Source organism: Fundulus heteroclitus, chromosome 9 (assembly GCF_011125445.2).
Source record: "Fundulus heteroclitus isolate FHET01 chromosome 9, MU-UCD_Fhet_4.1, whole genome shotgun sequence".
NCBI lineage: Eukaryota > Metazoa > Chordata > Actinopteri > Cyprinodontiformes > Fundulidae > Fundulus > Fundulus heteroclitus.
Genome location: NC_046369.1, coordinates 20154183 through 20174101, shown reverse-complemented (window position 1 = coordinate 20174101; position 19919 = coordinate 20154183). Strand labels below are relative to the sequence as shown.

Here is a 19919-nt window from a genome sequence, read left to right as displayed (position 1 = left end):
GTGACACCGGCTGGAAAGCATCCGTGAACAGACATGATCAAGTATTTCACACATTCTGAGTTGAATGTAGGTCTAGACTGTGACTGAGCAAATATAGCATGAGAATAGGCTTTGCTCTAAACCAGGGTTCCTCAACCCTAGCCCTTCATGTTTTAGCCATGTCCTTGATCCAGCAAACCTGAGTCACAGGACTGTGTTACCTTCTCAGCATGGCATCGAGTGCTGCAGAAGTCCGTTAATCATTTAGGTCAGGCGTGTGCAGCAGGGAAACACCTAAAACCTGGAAGGCAGTGGGCCCCTGGGACCAGGGTTGAGAAACTCTGATCTGATCTAAACCGGTCTATTGTAACTCTAGCTGAATGTTTTCTTGTCCTGCTGGTTTCATTAATGATGGGTCTTTGTGTTTTGTTAATTATTTTTGGTTTAATACTTAGAATTTTTTGGGCTGTGATCATTTTTGGGTTTTACTGCTTTCGATGTTTCATTAATATCCATTTAAATCTCTGCGGGTATTGGTTTAGACCACTGAGCTATATAATACACTGGAGTGCTGATTTTGCCGAAAAACTGAAGTCACTGGCCGCCATATTGCTACTCCCTACTCTCACAGAATCCCATAGGATTTGGTTGCAACAACAAGCAGTTTTCTGGCTGTGTGAAAACGTTTCACAGGTAATTTTATAGTCAGTGGATGTACTAACACTATCAACTACTAGGAAATTAGGTGCTGAAATATTTTACATGTTATTCATATTAAATATATATATATGTATATATAAGTATGTGTATGTGTATATATGTAAACATATATGTAAATATATGTTTTTGTATATTGGTATTTATATATTTATAAATGTTAAACATATATATTTAAATGAATAAAATGCAAAATATTTCAGCACGTGACTTTCTCAGTACTTGATATTTTTAGAACATAACATAAAACTATATATGAAATTTGACATTTTAAAAGTCTTAAGCCCCCCTGAACATGAGAAAATCCTCGTTATTCGATGCTGTAGCGCACATATTCCCTAGTTACTGGGGAAAAAATGGGGAGTACCAATATGGCGGCTGGTGGCTTCACAGCGACTCGTTCTAACAGACGGTGATTAGCACTCCAGTGTATTATATAGCTCAGTAGTTTAGACTCTTATCTCAGTAGTAATCTTTAGTTTCTCTGCCATGGCGGTTTGCTGTTGCTCTGCAAATATTTCCCAATGGTTCTTGCTGTGCTGCTGTTTTTCCTGCTGTGCTGCTGTTGTGGTTCTGCCATTTTTGTAGTTTTTTTGGCTTTTTATCGTTAAATACAATTTCCTCCCATGCTCCCATGTCTCGTCTACATTTGGGAGCTACATCTACACCTCTTACACGTCACAGTTGGAAGATCCTCCAGCTGTTTGAAGTCTCCAATCTTTTGCATCTTCCAAGAGTTTTTCTTCCAGTATTGCTCGGTATTTAGCTCCGTCCATCCTTCCATCAGGCCAGAGCGGCTTCGCTGACCATGCTGCAGAAGAAGCCGCCCCACAGCATGATGCCGCCTCCACTGTGGTTCACTGTGGGGAGTTGGTGTGTTCAGGGAGAAATTACCTGTTGGTGCTTCACCACGCATAACAACATTTTGAGCGCTGACCAAAAACCTTTAGCTTCTTCCACGTGTTTGCTGTGTCCCCTACATGGTTTGTGGCTAATTACAAAAGGAACCACTTATGGCTTTCTCCTAGCCACACTTCCCTAAAGGCGAGATTTGCTTAGTGCACAACCAATAGGTGTGCTGTGTTTCTTCCACCTGAGCTGGGGATTTCTGCAAGCTACTTATCAGGTTAGTTCTGAAGCGATTCGGTTTCATTGGGTTTAATTTAGGAGTGTGAAGGTGAATGGGGCTGAATACATTTTAGATTTTACTTAAAAAAATAAAGAAAGCCACATAACATTCGTCTGTGAACTAAACTTGTGGTTGTAATGTGTCAAGACATGAAAAAGTCCAAGGGGTATGAATACTTTTGCAATGTGCTGTAACTATGTATAACTATGTATAAACTCAGCTTTTTTTTTGCCATAGCTGAGTTTATGTTTTAAACGAATCCTAATCATTTGGGTTGGTGGTCAGAGTCACTCTAATTGATGAGATGAAAGAGCTCCGCAGTGCAGCCCACTTTCACAGTCAGTTAGTCAATAAGTCCCATTTTATTGTATTTCAAATGAAACCATCATCATCACAATCATAAGCATATGAATCTAAAGAGTTTATCGGTACACGGCACCAGATATCCAAAGCAACACCCTTAAAATGTGTGAAACGAGTGATGAGAAGGGTCTTTCCCATCACCCTCTTTGCATTATGTGCACACTAAAGCACGCTGAAGTCAGGTGAAGCTAATGATGAGGCCTTTTCCCCAACAAACGCTGGTTTTGAATTAGCGAGGCGCTCTCTATGGTCCTTTGTTGGAGACAGAGCTGCTGATTTTTTTGGCAGAAACCAGTAAATCAGATACCTTAGCAATCAAAGGTTTTTTTCATGCTATAAAACGATCAAAAACGCTGTTATTAGTCATATCGCATGCCACAGCATCATTTTTGGTGCTTGAAGACGTGCCATCTCAGCCCGGTTTGTCTGAGGCCAGACACACAGGCTTCTGACAGGACTGGAGCGCTGCCCAGATCTTCTTTATTCTCCTCCTCGGCCATCTAAAGACCCCGGATACCCTCCTTACTCCTGCTGTCGGTTTATGCGCAGAGCTCCTGGATGTGGCGTGTCGTTCTGTCATCATCATTTGTGGTCGTGGACATGTGGTCGACGATGCCGGAGAGCACCGTGCTGTGTCTCCGCCCGGGGCCACGTGTGTCTTACCAGCAGCATCTTTATAATATTGTCGTGCCGATCGGTCTGACAATCTGTTACCTGGAGGGTTCTGATGTTGGGGATGAAGGGTTTAGAGTAGGTGAGCCGTTCGGAGCTAATTCAGTTTGAGTATTGCTGGGACACACTATAAAACCAGAGTGGGTTGACCGAGAAGCAGAAGTACGTTTGTGGTCTTATCTGCTCAGAGGGCATATGCTGGCCTGAAGAAAATGCCCCGAAGCAAAACAGATGGCTTCTCATTAAGCAGGCTTGTCAAGTAAAGATCAGTGTGTTTAATAGCTGCCCGGCAAAGATTGATGGTGTTGTTTTTACTGTACTGTTGCTATGGTTTCTCAAATGTCAATAAAGTGAGTTCAGTTAATTACAACAGAGTTAATTATGTATGCACATCCTTAGAGCTCATAAGAACCTGTAATCACTGAATTATAACATGGACACAAGTCGGCAAAGTACTTTCTATGTTATTAGACCTGAAAAAAACAAACTCATCTGCAAACATTCAGTAGATAATTTATCAGTTAACAGGAAAAATCTGTTTTTTTCCCCCCAAAACCAGTTCTTATTATACGTTTTTATGCTAACTAAAACTAAAGAATAGCGAGCACTGTTTTAAAGGTATACTATGCAACCGGGGTTGATTTTCCAGCGAGGCTCCCCCCAGAGGGCGAAAGTAAAAGTGCACTGTCGTAAAGATGCTCAGCTGTTCTGGTTTCTCCATCAAGCCAGGCGCGGTTGTTTTGAGCTTAGCAGACAGGCGAACGCAACGAAAAGTGGAAAAAACGGCAGTACAAACAATGACTAACACAGTGAAGGTATGAACATCAAGCTTCCCGTAGCGCTATCTTGGCGAGGCGGCGGCCGCCTCGCCAAGCCGCCGCCGCCTCGCCAAGCCGCCTCGCCAAGCCGCCTCGCCAGTTTTATTATTATTATTATTTTTTTTTTTTTTTTTTTATGTTGGCGAGACGCTACCGCCACCGCCTCGCCAAGCCGCAGCCGCCGCAGCTGCCGCAGCCGCCGCAGCTGCCTCGCCACGGCCGCGTCTCGCCAACATAAAAAAAAAAAAAAAAAAAAAAAATAATAATAATAATAAAACTCGATATGCTTGCATGTTTATTTGACGTTAACACGCGGTTCTTTGTTGTTGCTTTCGTGCGTGCATATAGTGAATGGCAGGGCAAAAACACAGTTCTCGCCGTAAAGCGAGACTTCTGTGTGTGCGGGCCGTGAGCTCTTGCAATTGCAAGTGCGGTATTTCCCCCACAGACCCCCAGGGCGGCCGAGAAAACCTTTGTTCGACCTGAAATGACTCATTTAATCATCCAAAACGGTATGGAACACATTAATTAACTGAAAAATGTTGCATAGTATGCCTTTAATATAAACTATTATTTAAAACTACTGTAGTATTGAAATGACAGTGAACTGATCACAGTGTGTAGGAGCTTTTAATAAGTAATCAATGAGTTCACGTCTCCCCGTGGTTAATTTATGATGTGACACAGGGGTCCATTTCTCTTAGTCACTCTTTAATGTTGAAAGATAAGAGAACCTGACATTAAATTGATACAAATGTGTTTTGGGGTCCGAAAGTCTCCATCATGCAAGAGAATCTGATGGGCAAGCGATCCGTTTAATAACAAACAAAAAAATCTAAACATTTTGAAAGCATATTTTATCTATACTTTTACACTAACATGAACTAAATAGTAAAAACGATTAAAGTATTGAATAAGTTGATCAAGATTTTCCTTTAGCTGTTTCCCAAAGGCCAACAGAGGCTTGTTTCTCCTAATCACTCTTCAAAATGGGAAATATAAGAGGGCATGAAGTCCAAAGAGTCTTTGGTGTGCCTGGAAATGGTCACAGAATAGCCGCTCACCTAAACTTGCCCATACTTACAGTCTTCAAAATGGGAAAGACAAGAGAACCTGCCACTCAACTGAGACAAATTTGTGTTCATATTAATATGAAAATAGCTGCTAGGCCAAGACTTGCTGATATATCTAGTCTATTTGCACTTCCCCAAATGAGGAACATGGTAGAACAGGGCATTTAATCAAGGAAGGATTGTATTAATAAACCTTTAATATGTCAGAAAACTTGCCCATGTCTACAGTCTTAGACTTAGACTTAGACTTAGACTTTCTTTATTGTCATTCTGTATACATAGAGTGCATACAGAACGAAATTTCGTTTTCACGCAGTCAAAGCGGTACTTACAAAGTTAAAAACAAATGTAATTGCAATTGTCAGCTTATCCAAAACTTTCTTTACCACAGGCGTGAATATTTCTAGGGGTAATTGTATGTTTTGAAATTTAAAGAGTAAATATGCATAAAGACTTAGACTTAGACAACTTTATTGTCATTTTGTATGCACAGAGTGCATACAGAACGAAATTACGTTTGCATACAGCTTGAGAACAAAACAGTAAATTGCAGTAAATTACAGGATAAGGTGCAGCGGTGATTTTTGTAATCAATTGAAATGTAAACAATCTCAACAATGTAAACAATGCAGGGGAAATAGACAGTGTGCGATTTCACAGTGTACAGGTGAGTATTATTAAAAACTGTGTAGTGTACGAATGTGGTACAGAGTCCTTCAGCAGTTCAGCAGTCTGGAGTATATGTGCAAATGTTTAAATGTACAGATATACGGCACCCTAAGTCAGCTCTAACTTCCTTCATGTAATCTGTACTCTGCCATGTACAGGAAGCCCTTTTAGTTTTTTTTCTCTGCTGGGTTTCTGACTCATCTTGATTTTTCTTAATCAGGACCCGGACTGATGGACAGTTGAAACATGCCAGCCCAAAACACTTTAAACTTGTTTTAATGTATATTCTCAGCAGAGAAACCTAGCCACATTTAAGGCTAAACCATTAGCCTAGTTAGGCCCGCCGGCTTTTTAAGTGTCTTTTATAAAGGACGGACTTTGTGCAGAGAAGTCCAAAGCCTCTCTCAAGTGGCGACGCTTTGACCAAGACCTGGAAGTTTGCTCCGATTCGTGGCTGCTCGCGCCGCATGCAGCAGCACACATCCAGGTTAGATGAACTTCTCTCACGAGCCGCTGTTATGTAAGACGCGCTTTGCATCCTCGCCGTGTTTCGCCTCATTTTTGCCATCAGAGCTGTGACGCCGGCAGTTTAGAGGAAAGCAAATGTGGCTTTTAAGATAAGAGCCGAAAAAGCTCTTCTGAGGAACAAGCCGGCGAATGTCACACTTGCCGTTACTCCTTCCTCATTTTCTTTTTTTTTTTTTTTTGTTTTTTTTACCTCGACTCTGCGCAAAAGGACATTTGACAAAGCGTGTGCAGCTTTGATGTGTTCGGGCTGTGCTTGCACGATGCAACCGCTGGCTTATTATTTGCATCCGTGTGTGCAGGTCGAGTACGCAGGGGTGGTTTCACATGCACAAATGCTCACATCTGCATGCATTTCTAGTCATATAGAGTGCAGAGGAGGTTCCTAAGAAGCTTCTCATTTACATCAACAGAAAGTTGAAACGGTAATGGGGGGGGAAAAAATCAGAAGATAAGAGAGTTTGGTGAAGAGAAGCCCGACCTGGGGGAATAAACTAACAAGTTAGGCAGAGGAAGGAGGAGTAGGACCGGGTTTGTGGGCCCAAGCTCGCTGACTCAGCTCCAGCAGCCAATCATGAACACGGTTGCAGAAAAAGGGCTGCTGCTTTTTAACGTCTGCCTCTTGTAAATGTTTGCGTCCTGCAGCACTCTGCAGTCGACCTCGGTCAGCTGCAGCAGTTTGTAACCACTCTCATAAGTGCCTCTAATAGCCCCCCCTCACCCCACCCCTCCCTTTTTAGAGCCGCCTCTGAGAGCGGTAGTTTTTGCAGCTTCTGCTTTGTTGCAGAGCATTTATTTCCGCACCGGGTGGCTGAACGGCGAATCGGGCCCGGGCCTCCATTGTTCTTCTGGTTGTGAAAGCATCCTCCGGAGTGATGGCGCTCCTAACCACAGGTCCTAGATCACTTTCCATCGAGTTGTGCCTCAGAGCCATGCGGAGAAACCTGATTCTAGGGTTTGTGGTTAGGGAGGAAGTGAAATCCCATCTTCCAAAAAAAAAAAAAAAAAAAAAAAAAAAAAGCCCACTCAGATAAAACTTACTTGTAGTTTTGACACTGATTGCAAGCAATAGATAGTTTATATTATGTTAGGCTGCTCTTCTTCTCCTGTGACCCAGCTATCTAATTTCTTGCTGCACGGTGTGCATTACGAGCAGCACTTAAGGCCTTCACCCGAACAACAATATATTTCCACTCCGGCTGTCGATCTGCGGTGCAAAACGCAGAACTTATGGCCCCGCTGAGCTGTTCCGGCACCGCCGCAGGATTGCTGCAGTTAATGCGGTTCGTCACTTCTGACGAATTGCCCTGAGCCGTTCTAGGCATCGATCATCCTCCGCGTCAAAACCACAGACAGGTGAGTTGATTTACGTGGATCAATTTCAGAAAGTTCTCACCAGAGATCTCGGGGCCTCTGCCTTCTGCGTATCCATCACCCGATCGTCACTGCCGAGCAGACCAGAGGCCGCGGATGCAGGCGCAGCGCCATCAAGATGTATTCGCCCCGCTACAAAGCACTTCTCTTTCCGCTTTTTGTGTCGCCCTTAAATGTTTCACATCATCAAACAAAGGTTATTACAAGGTAAAGATGATCGAAGTGAATGAAAACAGGTTTTAAATGACATTTTCATTTATTATGGGTAAAAAACAAGGCTATGGTTTTTGTATGAAAGAAAATGACGTTAATTTGTGCACATCGAGGAGTTATGGAGGATGAATGGTCCATTTAAGGCAGGGGTGTCCAAACTTTTTGCCATGAGGGCCAATAATGTCATGTGGAAAGTACTCAGGGGCCAGAAAATTAAAACCCCTTTTTTTTATCAAAATGTCAAAAAACTTTTTTTTTCTTCATTTTTACCAACTCAACAATAAACTACACACATAAAAATACTTTAATGAAACAGGTATATTCTTTTAGATTTGAAACAAAACAAGATTCTTGCAGGTTCGCCCAGTAAACGGTATCCTAAATCATTTGGGTTGATCATCTTTTTCTTTTCTTTTGTGTCCTTTCAGCAATGAGAACAGGACTGGGCTCACTGCTGCTTTACTTTGCCGAGTTAAATAAATGGGTGCACCGAAGTCTGCCTATTGGAAAATAGTTTGCAGTCTAATTTACAGTCAACTTAAATTCAAAGCAAAAATATGTCTGAAAAAAGACTTAAAAATATATTTGCACCTTACATTTTCCCTTTTAAGAAGATTTTAATTTGTGTCTTTTTAATTTTTTTGAAAGGCCTCGTATCAGTGAAAATTGGCCAGTTTTTTTTAAAAGTGCATCGCCTCAATCATCTGAGCTGGCAAAACCTAATTTAGGCCATTCTTCAACTGGGATTGAGGGCCACCCAAAATCATTCAGAGGGCCACAAATGGCCCCCGGGCCGGACTTTGGACACCCCTGATTTAAGGTGTAGAGGGTCGCTTCTTTTCCTGCTTCTTCAGGTCTTTTATACATTTACGTCATCTTCTCTACTTCGTGCTCAGAGGACGGAGCTGTAAAAGTTGCTGGAAAACAAATCCTTTTGTTTCACTTCTGAAAAGTCAGTGTTAAACGTGTTTTTTTTTCTGTAGGTCGTGAAGCTTCAGCTTCTAATTGAAAAAGCCACTCATGCTCCCACTCTCCTCCTACCTGTCAGCTCCCAGCTAATAAACACCGACCGCGGCCGCAGGTGAACTCAGCAGAAGTGAAACAGTGAAGTGGGGCAAACGAGTAAACACACTTTTCAGATGTGAGCCTTTGTTTTTCCCCGTCATCAGTTTAAAACGGCTGCGTTTTGAACAGGTTTTGTGCTTGTGGGCGATTTTGCAGCGAGTTGCCATGTTGAATTCGGACGTTTACAGTCGAACGGGTTTGCGGCACAAATGCCTGAAGCTTCACTGTATGAAACGAAAAATGAAATCCACCCATTCTTGCATTCATTTCTATACTATGCTCCGAATATTCCCTTAAAAAAAAGTAGTGTTGCACCGATACCGATACTAGAATAGGACGGGGCTCTGATCCAGCACTAAAATGGTGTTATCGGTATCAGCGAGTACCAACAAATAGGGCACGATACCATTTTGATGTTTGTATGTCACTTGAACGCAGCCTTCTCTCTCCCGACTAGAATTATTCATGTTATATAAGTTCATGAAAGTTGCACTATTTTGGCATTTGAGAGCAAAAACTCGGTTTAAAAGAGATTATTGAATTATTAATGTCATTTTACTGTCTTACTGTTGCACTACTATTATACATGTTATAATTTAACGAATGTTGCACTGTTTTGGCCTTTGAGAGCCAAAAGTTTATTCAACTATTGTCACCCATTCCTGGTAGGCAATAAAAAGTTCTACTACCCTAAGTAGTATGCAGTTCTTCCTATATAAACACATATCAATTTCAAACAGATGGTATCGGCCAATACTGCACAGCCAGGTATCGGGGCCAAAAAATGGCATCGGTGAAACACTAAAAAAAAAAGGGACTGGGAACTCGGGAAGTTTGAGTCTGGGGTAAAAAAAAAAGGCGTAGGAACTTTAATGGGAGCAACGTTGTTTATCCGGCGTTGTTAACAGCTGCATTCGATTAACCACGTCCTTGAGGCTTGTTCACAAACTAATGTAACTTTTCCAGATTAGACTGCATTCCTTAAAGTATAATTGCAACATTGATGTTTGTACATCACAGAGCACCGGGATGAATCAGCTCTGTTTGCAGACAGTCAGAATTTCCTCTGGTCAGCAGGAATGTGCCATGAGGCTGCGGCCGCTACAGAGCGTCTGTGGCCTCCCTCTCAGCCTTTTTCCTTTTCCGTCCCCTCTCTCTCTCTCTCTCTCTCTCTCTCTCTCTCTCTCTCTCTGTTTGTTTCCCCCCCGCCACACTCGCTGGACAGCCTTTGACTGGGCAGGAACACATTGTGACTGTGAACTTCTTGCTTGGCGGATGAATCTCCTCTATCAAGGACGCTTTATCATCAAGCGAGCACTGAGTGGTCAGAGGAAACTGCTGTTCCCGTAATCTTTTCGGCAAAGAGCGCGCCCGACTTGATGGCCCTGCGTGCCATTAGTGTGTGCGGCTCTTTTGTTCACACACTGTAGTTATGGGTAAGATCTAGAAAGCCTTTCATTCTCAGGATGCAATTAGATTAGTTTCCCCATCCCAGATGGGCTTTGTCTTGCTCTTTCCTCTGTGGGAGGAATTGTGCTACGCTCACATGGAGTCTCTCTTGGACAGAGTGCAGGTTGCAGACCAGTGGTTTCCAAAGGCGTTGCCACGTGGGCCAAAAAACGTAAAGTTAAAGGTCCCTCTGGGCCACAAAAAAAAATTGTTTTTAAAATAAAAACAGTATATAAACCTGGAATATTTTAATGAAAGAAACAACTATGTAACTATTTGTAGAAACTGATCTGTAATGCGTGGTAGATACGAAATATTAAACCCATATAGTTTCTGAAAATTTGGTGTAATGCATTCTCAACAAGAACAAGCTATGTTCTCTTAAAAAAAAATGCTTGTTGCCCCTTTACAGCTGCTTGTTGCTGCTTGCAGATTTGTACGATTCTTGAACTGCAGTCAAGGGCCGCACAAAATCCTTCCCATGTACATAAACGGCCCCCGGCCCAAACTTTGGACCCCCCCCCCTGCAGAGAGTCGGCTATCAGATCTGTTCACGTTCATATCTTTTCAGCACAACCCGTCACACCTCCCGTCCCTCGTTGCTCATGCGTCTTGTCCTCCCTGTCTGCCACCCCCCACCCTGTGGTTTGGTGTTCGCTTATTCACACAGCTAACTAGAGCAACGCGGAGCGGCTGAGAATGAGACCTTCTGGGGAGCTCTTTGAGATTTGGCAGAGATTACAGAAATTCTTTTTTGCTTTTGAAGTAAGAGTCGGAAGAAAATAGTTTCCGACAGGAAATGAGGGCAGGTATCTCTCTAAAAGGCGAAAGGAGTTTCAATCTTGCAGAAAAAAGTGTCTTATGTAATAAAGGATGAGTATTTATAGCTTTTTCAATCACTCTTCTCCAATCATTGAAAAAGTATTGGGTATTACAGCAATAAAATCCTTCTTATTACTGATGAACAGCAAGATCCCCACCGGTATTTTGATGATTTATCTTTGGTGATGAGCTCCAAGTCTATTAGGTCGAAAGGCCTCCTCGCCATCACCCTAATCATCAGCTCGGAAACATTAATATTGCTTCCAGCCTAAAGAAACATGTTGGTTAACGTCAAAATGGACCTTACTCCTAAATCAGCCTGGAGTAGGAACAACTGTAGACTGTAAAATTATAAACGATCATGGAAAATGCTAAAGAGTTCAGATGCTGAATGAATCCCAAACACAATAGTTTAAGATATGAAAAACCTGCAGGATGACGTTTAATCAGTGAGTCCAGATCTTTATGTTTGCTGAAATTCTGCCTTAACAAGTGGGTGTGTTTTAGTGTCAGTTCAGTATATTAATTTCGCTAACGTGACTAAATGTGGTGACCACAATTAGTCAGATGGTTCTAAGTTTGACCAAGCTGCTAAATTCCTAAATTCCTGACATGATCTCCCCATGGCTGGCATCTTGGATTAATTTTCTGTAAGCTTTTGCGGCTCCCTGGTTTACCAGGAGATATTTTCATTTCCTTCCTGTTTGATGGTGGCTGGACTTGGTGAAGAAATAATCAGAGACACTCCTTTGCAGAAGTATTCGCTACCCTTTAAACCAAATTATTTTATTAGATTGTTTTGTGAAAAGGCAAGAAAAAGTAGCCCTTCATCATAAGGAAAAACGATTGAAGGATAACAATGCATGGTTTTAAAAAAAACTTCTTAGACATACATTTACGAAAAATTTGCCATGCATTTGTATTCAGCCATAAAATCCCCTTTTATTGCAATTACAGCTGCAAGTCTTTAGAGGATATATTTACCAGCTGAGCTCATCTATAGTTGAAAACTTTTAACATTCTTTTTTTTTTTTGCTAAAAAAAAGCTTTATCAGTCTTCAGATTCTTAGTTGGACTCAAAATCACGAAAATATGACTTCATCTAAAGCATGTGGTTGCAGATCTGGCTGTTTTTAGGGTTCTTTGCCCTGCTGGATGTTGAACCTGCGCCCCGGTCTTGAGTCTTTTTCAGCCTCTAATAGGAGTTTTTCCAGAAACCTCACATCGGTGGCTTCATCTGTCTTGCCATCAACTCTGAACTGCTTCTCTGTCCCCGCTAAAGGAAAGCCTCCCCGCAGCATGATGCTGCCACCACCATGTTTTAACACTGGATCGGTGTTAGCAGGATCGGCAGTGTTAGTTTTTCACCCTACAAAAAGTTCAACTTCTCTGCTCTCATCTGATCAGAGCACCCTTTCCCACTAATTTATCTTTTGTATTGGTGAACTGTCTTCTTCTTTACACTCTTCCATTAAGGAAAGAACTGTGGACTGTAAATGAAACTCCTTTCAGCAGATTCTCCAAACCTGAGCTGTGAAGCTGTGCAGCTCCTCCGGAGTTACCATGGGCCTCTTGGCTTGGTTCACAGAGCAGCTGGAGGTGCTCTGTGAATCCTACAGAGATGACTTGTTGTTTTTTTTTAAAGCACTTTGTTTTATTTAGCCGTATCAGAGTAAAAGGGAGGGAATGAAAAAAGTTATATAAAATAATAACCTATGTGCCCTTTCACTCGACAGTTATTTGCTACTCTGCGTAGATGTGACACACGAAAGCCCAACATAATACAATAAAATTTGTGTCTGTTGTGATGTGACGAGGTGTGAAACGGTTCACGGGGTGTGAACGCTCCACGCACTTGCTTGCTCTTCTTGAACCATAAAAATGCCGACTTCAAAAACCTCAGCGCTGAGGTTGGGATATAATTAGCTTCTGCTCGGTCCTGATGTTTGTCTCTCAGCAGTCTAAATCGACCTGGCACACACAGTTACCGTTCGCCGACTCTGGGTCAGCGCTCGCTCTCGCCTTGTTGCCATAAGTGTGGCCGCGGTATTATGAATGGCAGCCGTTTGTCTTCCGGCTGTCAGCCCCAACCGTGAGCCAGACAGGCCTGCCTGATGCACGTGCAACATGACACATCCACTTTGCATCAAACCCCACGTTTTACGGGGGATTGGATGCAAAGTGGTTAAGTTCAGGTTAAAGGTGGCGATGGCGTGTTCTCTGCAGAGCTGCAAATGAACTTGTCCTCCAAGAGCAGCTTGAGCTTCCTGATTAGATGCAACTGTGACAAAGACAGAGAGTTAACTATGTCTTGCAAGCAAAATTAAATTAAAACACCACCTAAAATCTAAATTAAGTCTTAAATATAGCCTTCTTGTCTTGTGGACAGCAGTTTTGTTGTTCTTAGCTTTTTAAACTTAACTATATTCCAACTTTCTGAATAGTTTTCTCTTCACAGACTGCTGCCCTTCACCTTCTGAAAACCCTGGCTGTTTATTAGAAAGAAGCCGTAGACAGCGGCGGTGACAAAGTGAAAATAGCTCCTCTAAAATATAACAGAGTGCAGACTCTTTCTCAATGCCCAGATCCCGGGAAAAGAAAGTGTGACTGAACTCACAACTTCGCTTCATGATTTAGAGACGAGTGTTAGGCTTCAAATATGTGAATTTGAATTTGTGTTGAAGGGAATATTATACTGGCGATTTAGAAAGAGCAAGTTCCCTCTTGAGCTGCGCAGTCATACGCACATGAAAAGTAACTAAAATGTAAATAAATATAATCGGAGAGTTGGATGCACCTAACTGTGTGTGAATTATGCTTACATATTACAGCAGGAATGCAAATAAAAAGTGCAAACCTTTAGAAATCGTTTCTTTTCTCTTTTTTGCTTCTTGCTGAAGTTAAATCTAGACGAATAATATAAGAATTGTAAATTAATTTCCTATATATGACCAATTTTTCTAAATAAAATGTACACTCGTATTAAGAACATAACGCAACCACTTATAATTCTTGGGTTTGACATATTGTGTACGAGTCTGGGATTTTTCCATTTATTCTTCACCTTTGTTTAGTAAATAACTAGATGATCCAATACGTAGGGGGTGTATGACAGTAGCTTTTCTACACTTCAGTTGAACCCTGATTGTATCCTACATAACCAGACTATTAATACATAAAAACCCTAGACAGACAAAATTTATTTTCATCATGACTTCTTGTAGTTTTTGTTGTAGCTAAGGCCACCAAAACCGAGACCAAGTCAAGACCAAGACTTTGAGGGAGGCGAAACAAAGGCCGGACCCATGTGAGACCATTTTAATTGCTGCAGTCATAATATAGTTGCTGCTGCAAACGTAGGAAGGAAAATCTGCATGTGGCAGCTTTTTAACAAAGTTAGCTAATAACGGGGCTCCAAATTAATTGGCTGAACTGGTGCACCTGACTTTTTCAGTTTGGTGCTCTGCATCATCCTTTTATTAAACCCATGATGCGCTGGTAACGAGTTTTAAACCTACAAACCAGAACGCTCTGAAAAGCTTCACTATCCAGCTAGGCGTTAACGGTCTTAGTATTAGCTGCAGGCAGGATGGGAGGAGGCGACAGGTGGAGGTGGAGAAGCTAATTTTCTAGAGTAGAAATCCTTAAGTTATCATCTTCACAGGTGCGATAAGACTAAGACTTTAAAAATGTTGAGACCAAGACCACCTTTGATCTCTATAGTTCAATGGTTTTTTTTTAATATAGTATAATTTTGGCTGCTTTTTTTGGCTCCATTTATTACAGTTGTCATCCATTGTCTATTGCCGCTTATCCATGCAGGATCACAGGGCAGCAAGAGGCGGTGTACACCCTGGACTGATCACCAAGTCCGTCACAGGCTAACACAGAGATGCACAGGACAGACAACCATGCACACGCACTCACACCTAAGGGCCATTTGAAGAGACCAATTAACCAATTAACCGCATATTTCTCTCTCTTCTGTGAGACTCGGTTAAATCTGCAAATTCTTTCACATTTCACACTGTTAAATTATCACCTTTAATCTTATGAACTGTGAAAACTGCGATTCTTTTCACCTTTTTTAAGTATTTACTCCTGAAAGACTGTGATTATTTCTTCACAACTCATCTTTTTATGTCATGCAGCTGCTGCATGATAAAGGAAAATGGTTTTTTTATTGGTCTTCATCAAATAGATAATGTTAATTTCTAGTGTTTGCACACCGAACATGTTGCTTTCATTAGCCTTTCAGACATTGAGCCAAAGTTTTATGAAGAACTAATGCTCTCGCTGGATGTTGGTAATTCAATAAATTGAATAATGGCATAATGAGTTTGCTGTCAACATGAAATTGCAAATCTGAGATGTACGTTCCAAATTATCCGAAGCCAGATACTTGGTATTGTGGATGTTATTGCTGCTGAGCCCGTGTTTGGTTGCTCTGGTGCTCTGGGCGTTAATTTGATAAACAAGTGTGGGGTTAATGCCTCCCCTGGGATTCACTAATACGCCAAAACAAAATCCCCCAAGCAGGTGCATTGTTCTTATTTTTGACACGTCGTAATGTATGAACTGTGAAGCGTTGAGCTGGCTTTGCTGGAGTATGAGCGGCACAGTTATGCAACAGGATCTGAAACTGCTAGTTTTAATTTTATCATGCAAACAGAAACTAAACAAATCGCTGAACTAGTGACTTCAAACAAATTCAGAAATGCAAAGTCTGTTAATCATTTTACCCTGGGAGCCTGACATTCATGTCTCAATCTGCAAAGTTAGACATTTCAGTGTTTTCCGTACTGCGGTGTCCCCCCCTCTGTCAGATTTTGTGCTCCGTCACACGTGTGCAAGTGGTGGTGAATCACCAGCGGCTCACTAAGACCCATTCTAATTTAGTGCCTCATCTAATTACGGGTATTTAATCAAATTAAGTCCAAATGTTCAGTTGCGAGTGTTGAACTCCACTGAGTTGCTCTGACACCAGCCGCAGTCTATCAACATCTTTTTGGCAAGCCACCTGCTGTTTCATCTCTCAGATTTCCTCATTAATCAAATACACGTCAGTCTCTCGTTCGTTAACAGCACTCTCCATAGTTAGTGGTGCGCCTTAAAATAAATTCCTCTTTTTTTTTTGGCAGCAGAATATTGAACATTGCTGTGCACATTTATGCAATTCCACATTAACAAAAAAAAATTTGGTCACTTGTAATACAATTAGTGGCACCTCTGATAATTTCTAATAAATGTAAAAAAATATGTTTTTTTCTTTCTATACTTTTTTTTTTTAGTTTGAACAGGGAATATAGACACTTTTAATTAGCGATCCATGACTTCACATTTCCACAATGATAATAAATGTTTGGAGAGGCCGATTCTCTTTAGCAACGCCTCAAAACAGGAAATAACTGAGAACATGTCCTTCAAATAAGGAAAAAGTGTTTTTTTTTATATTTAAAACTTAGAAAATGGTTAAAGAAAGACCAAAAGGTCTGAACCTTAAAACATGTAAAACGAGTTGAAATGAGGAGGACGGTAAGGAAGGTAAACAAAACTCAGAAGATCACACTTAGAGATGTGAAGCAGGGATAACCAGTGAACTAAGTAGAAACATAAGCATTTATTTTAAGACTATGGTTCTCTGTTTTAACTATTGTGTTTTAATAATGATTGTTTTAATAATTGTGGAGTATGCAGTAAAAAATGCTCGTTTGCTTTTGGTATGTTTAGCATTTACACCGTTTTTTGCTAAAATCCCGTTCTGAATACATGGTCTTTAATGAGTAGACGGTTCAACCATTGCCGCTATAACAGCCTGCATGTCTAAGTGGTTGATTATCTTTTTTACTGTTGTGTTGATGGAGGTGATTAGAGCACCTGAATTTAACATTTTGGAGGGGCGTCCCAAAGCTTTTGGCAATGTGGTGTGTGTCAAACGTTGCTCCTCAAGCTGTAAATAACAAAAGTGACAGAGCCTGAGCAGAAAAGATGCCAAGTGTGCTTTAAAGCTTTTGGCCTCTCTGTTTCTGTCTGCATAGACCTGCGAACATTTCTCTCCGTAGGATGAATTATTGATCGAGTCGCTGTTTCTCCACCGGGGTCACTCGCATTTCTCTTTAGTCTGCATGGAGAGCTGATTCAACGCAGGCCCTTGGGGAGTTGACCCCCCACTATTTCTTGTTTTATTTACAGACAATACAAACAAACAGCTGACTCATCTCCCAGCATGCATTGCATCAAGTTGAGCAGTCAGGAAGTGAAAATAGGGAGGTCAGTAAAAGCTGGCGTGACTCAAACGCGTGTGTGCGCTGGAATCATTATTTTTCTTTTTGCAGCGGGTCAGCAAAGATGCGGTGAGACATGCAACCGAGAAAACCCCACTGGGGGGGGGGGGGGGGGGGGGGTAGGCATTACGCTGGCACGCTGTGTAATCCCCAGGTTTGCTCCACAGTTATAAAACGGAGCAGCTTCCCTCCCACGACGAGGCCGCTTTTATTGTTGCTGTTTCTCATCAAACACCTTCCTGTTCCCTCTAATTAAAACGAAAAACAAACAGTCTGCCGATAACGTGACGGCGGCTGATTGGCGCCGACTCCAACGAAGGAAGAACGTTTGGAGAAGGTACAGAAATTCAAAGCACGTCTTTTTGACACAAAATGCACAAGCTTACGGAAATCCTAATTAATAATGACGCCACCGTGCAATTGATTGGTGTGGGTGAGCTGCAGAGGAAAAAAAGAAAGTAAAATGTCACGTAACGGCAGCATAATAGGTTAAAAATGAATAAAAGGAAAAAAATATATATATATAAAGCGTAGAAAAAAAGAAGTCACCACCGTCCCATTTCCTAAACAACTTCAAGAAGCGGATTTAAGACCTAAAACCCCTCCAGGCTTTATCCCCGGTGGCAGCTGTCCGCTCATCACCTTGTTAAGAACTAGAAGGGAGGTCGAATGAGATCATTCTCTTTTTATAGAGGACGATAAGCTGCACCTCTAGGTAAAATACTAATGTATTAAATGGATTATCGGGTGCGTGATAATATTTCAAGACAAAAAAAAAAAATGAATTTAACCCACTTGGAGTGTCAAGATCTTCCAGAAGGCTCCTCGGATAAGATCGTAATAATTGTTAATGACGGATGAATGGGCTATTTTTACCCACGCATGTAGTCTAAAACTCTGGTCATCTGTTGGATAAGCCTTGGCAAATCCTATTTACCCTAAAACCAGAGGGCATCTGTGATAGGTTTGGGCTTAAAGGTACGCTGAGATACCCGGAGTGACGTCAGGCACCCAGGAATGGCATCGAAGCTGGACAGAGCCAAATAAATGAAAGCGAGTGAATGAGAGCAGGCCTGACGGAACGGATCCACACACGAGCCAACATCCTGACTCACTGGCCCAATTCGTCTTCTTACGCAACAGGCCAACAAGGCAGGATCCATTCACCTCCCTTTCCTCTTTCGTCGCCTGCTTCTGGGACGTAAATGTGGAGGGCAGATCTCGCTGAAAGCGGCGGCAGTCGGGTCAGACAGGAATGAGAGGAGGATGGATTTTTTTATACGAGTCACACCGCGTCTCTCGCGCGCACATCGGCTTGTGTAACGTCTTCATAGCACCGTCCGCTGTGTTCTCCTTTTCTTTTCTTTGCCCGATTTACAGCTCAGAGTGCCTTTGGCAGGGAGAGGGAGGCAGAAAGGACAGCGAAATGAGAGCCAGCGATGCCTGCAGCTAGGGGACAAGTTGTCTGTCTGTCAGGGAGGGAAGAGAGGAGAGGAGGAGCTGTTGAAAGGCTTTAGGTCCTGGCTGAGCGTTGTTCAAGGCCTCGATCAGTCCACTGACAGATGATGAGGGACCGGTGTCCTTGACCCGCTACGCCTCTACTTGGGAGGCTGACATAGAAAACTGAGGCATTATGGACAAAGAGATGGGAGGGCTGACTCGACACAGAGAAAAGGAAACAATCCCTCGATCTGTGTTTGGGACCAAGCTGTTGATCTTTGTGTGGGCTTTTAGCTGCCTAAACAGCTCGTAGAGAAAATTATTACAGGCAGTTTTATCACCATGTCTTCTGAAAAATATGTAATAAAAAAAAAAAAAAAGAGTATCGTAGCGGTGATGGCGGCATGTCTTATTTTGTGTTTCTATAGAGATGCACTGATCAGGCGTTTTTTTCCAGCTAAACTGGCCCCTCCCATGGATGATGGTACAGAAAGTAGCAGAAATGTGCTGCAGATGCTGCATGTTTGACAAAGGTAGACGTTTGGAATCTGGCAGAAACTATAGGGGGGTACAAGATTTAACCCATTTATAGATAAAAGACCGAAGGTGTCTCATCTTAAGCCGGTGTTGGATGAACATGAAGGTCCAAAGAACAAGAGCCTTAGAGGAAAACCAGACGGAGAACTTGGGCTAATACAGCGGATGTTCCACACAACCCATCCTGAGCCTGCTTGATGTTAGAGGTGTTCTTCTATGTTGCTGCTACCTTAAGGTCCCATAAACACTTGACCATTTTAAAATTGACTTCCCTCCAACATCAGTATCCTGAATCAATGGTAAATGGACTGAACTTATATAGCGCTTTTTCAGTCATACTGACCACTCAAAGCGCTGTAAACTAGAGCCACATTCACCCAATCGCACTCACTATACACATTTATACACCGATATGCAGCTCAGTAGGCAACTTGGGGTTAAGTGCCTTGCCCAGGGGCACATCAACATGTGACAAGAGGAAGCTGGAATCAAACCCACAAACTTCCAATTGCAAGACAACTACTCAACCCATCAAGCCAAAGTCGCCAATCAGAATCAGACATACTTTAATAATCCCAGGGGGAAATTGTTGCATCGGTCCCTAACTTTTGCGTTTATCAATCAACACCCTTTAGGTACATTTTTCAGCATCTGCTTACTTGCTCCAGGCAACAACAACAAAAAAAAAAGTTGGCAGATTACAATCTTTTGTTTCATCTTTATAACTCTCTACTTGCTGTTGACGATGACCGTCGATAAGCAGACCCTAGAACAGCAATGCTACAATACA

At 42.0% G+C, this 19919-nt stretch overlaps 1 protein-coding gene across 1 annotated transcript in view; it reads left to right on the top strand.

Moving 5' to 3' along the window:
• The window catches only part of cers1 (ceramide synthase 1), a 40422-nt gene that overhangs the window by 2028 nt on the left and 18475 nt on the right, over positions 1-19919 (top strand). The gene's annotated exons all lie outside the window — the stretch shown is intronic.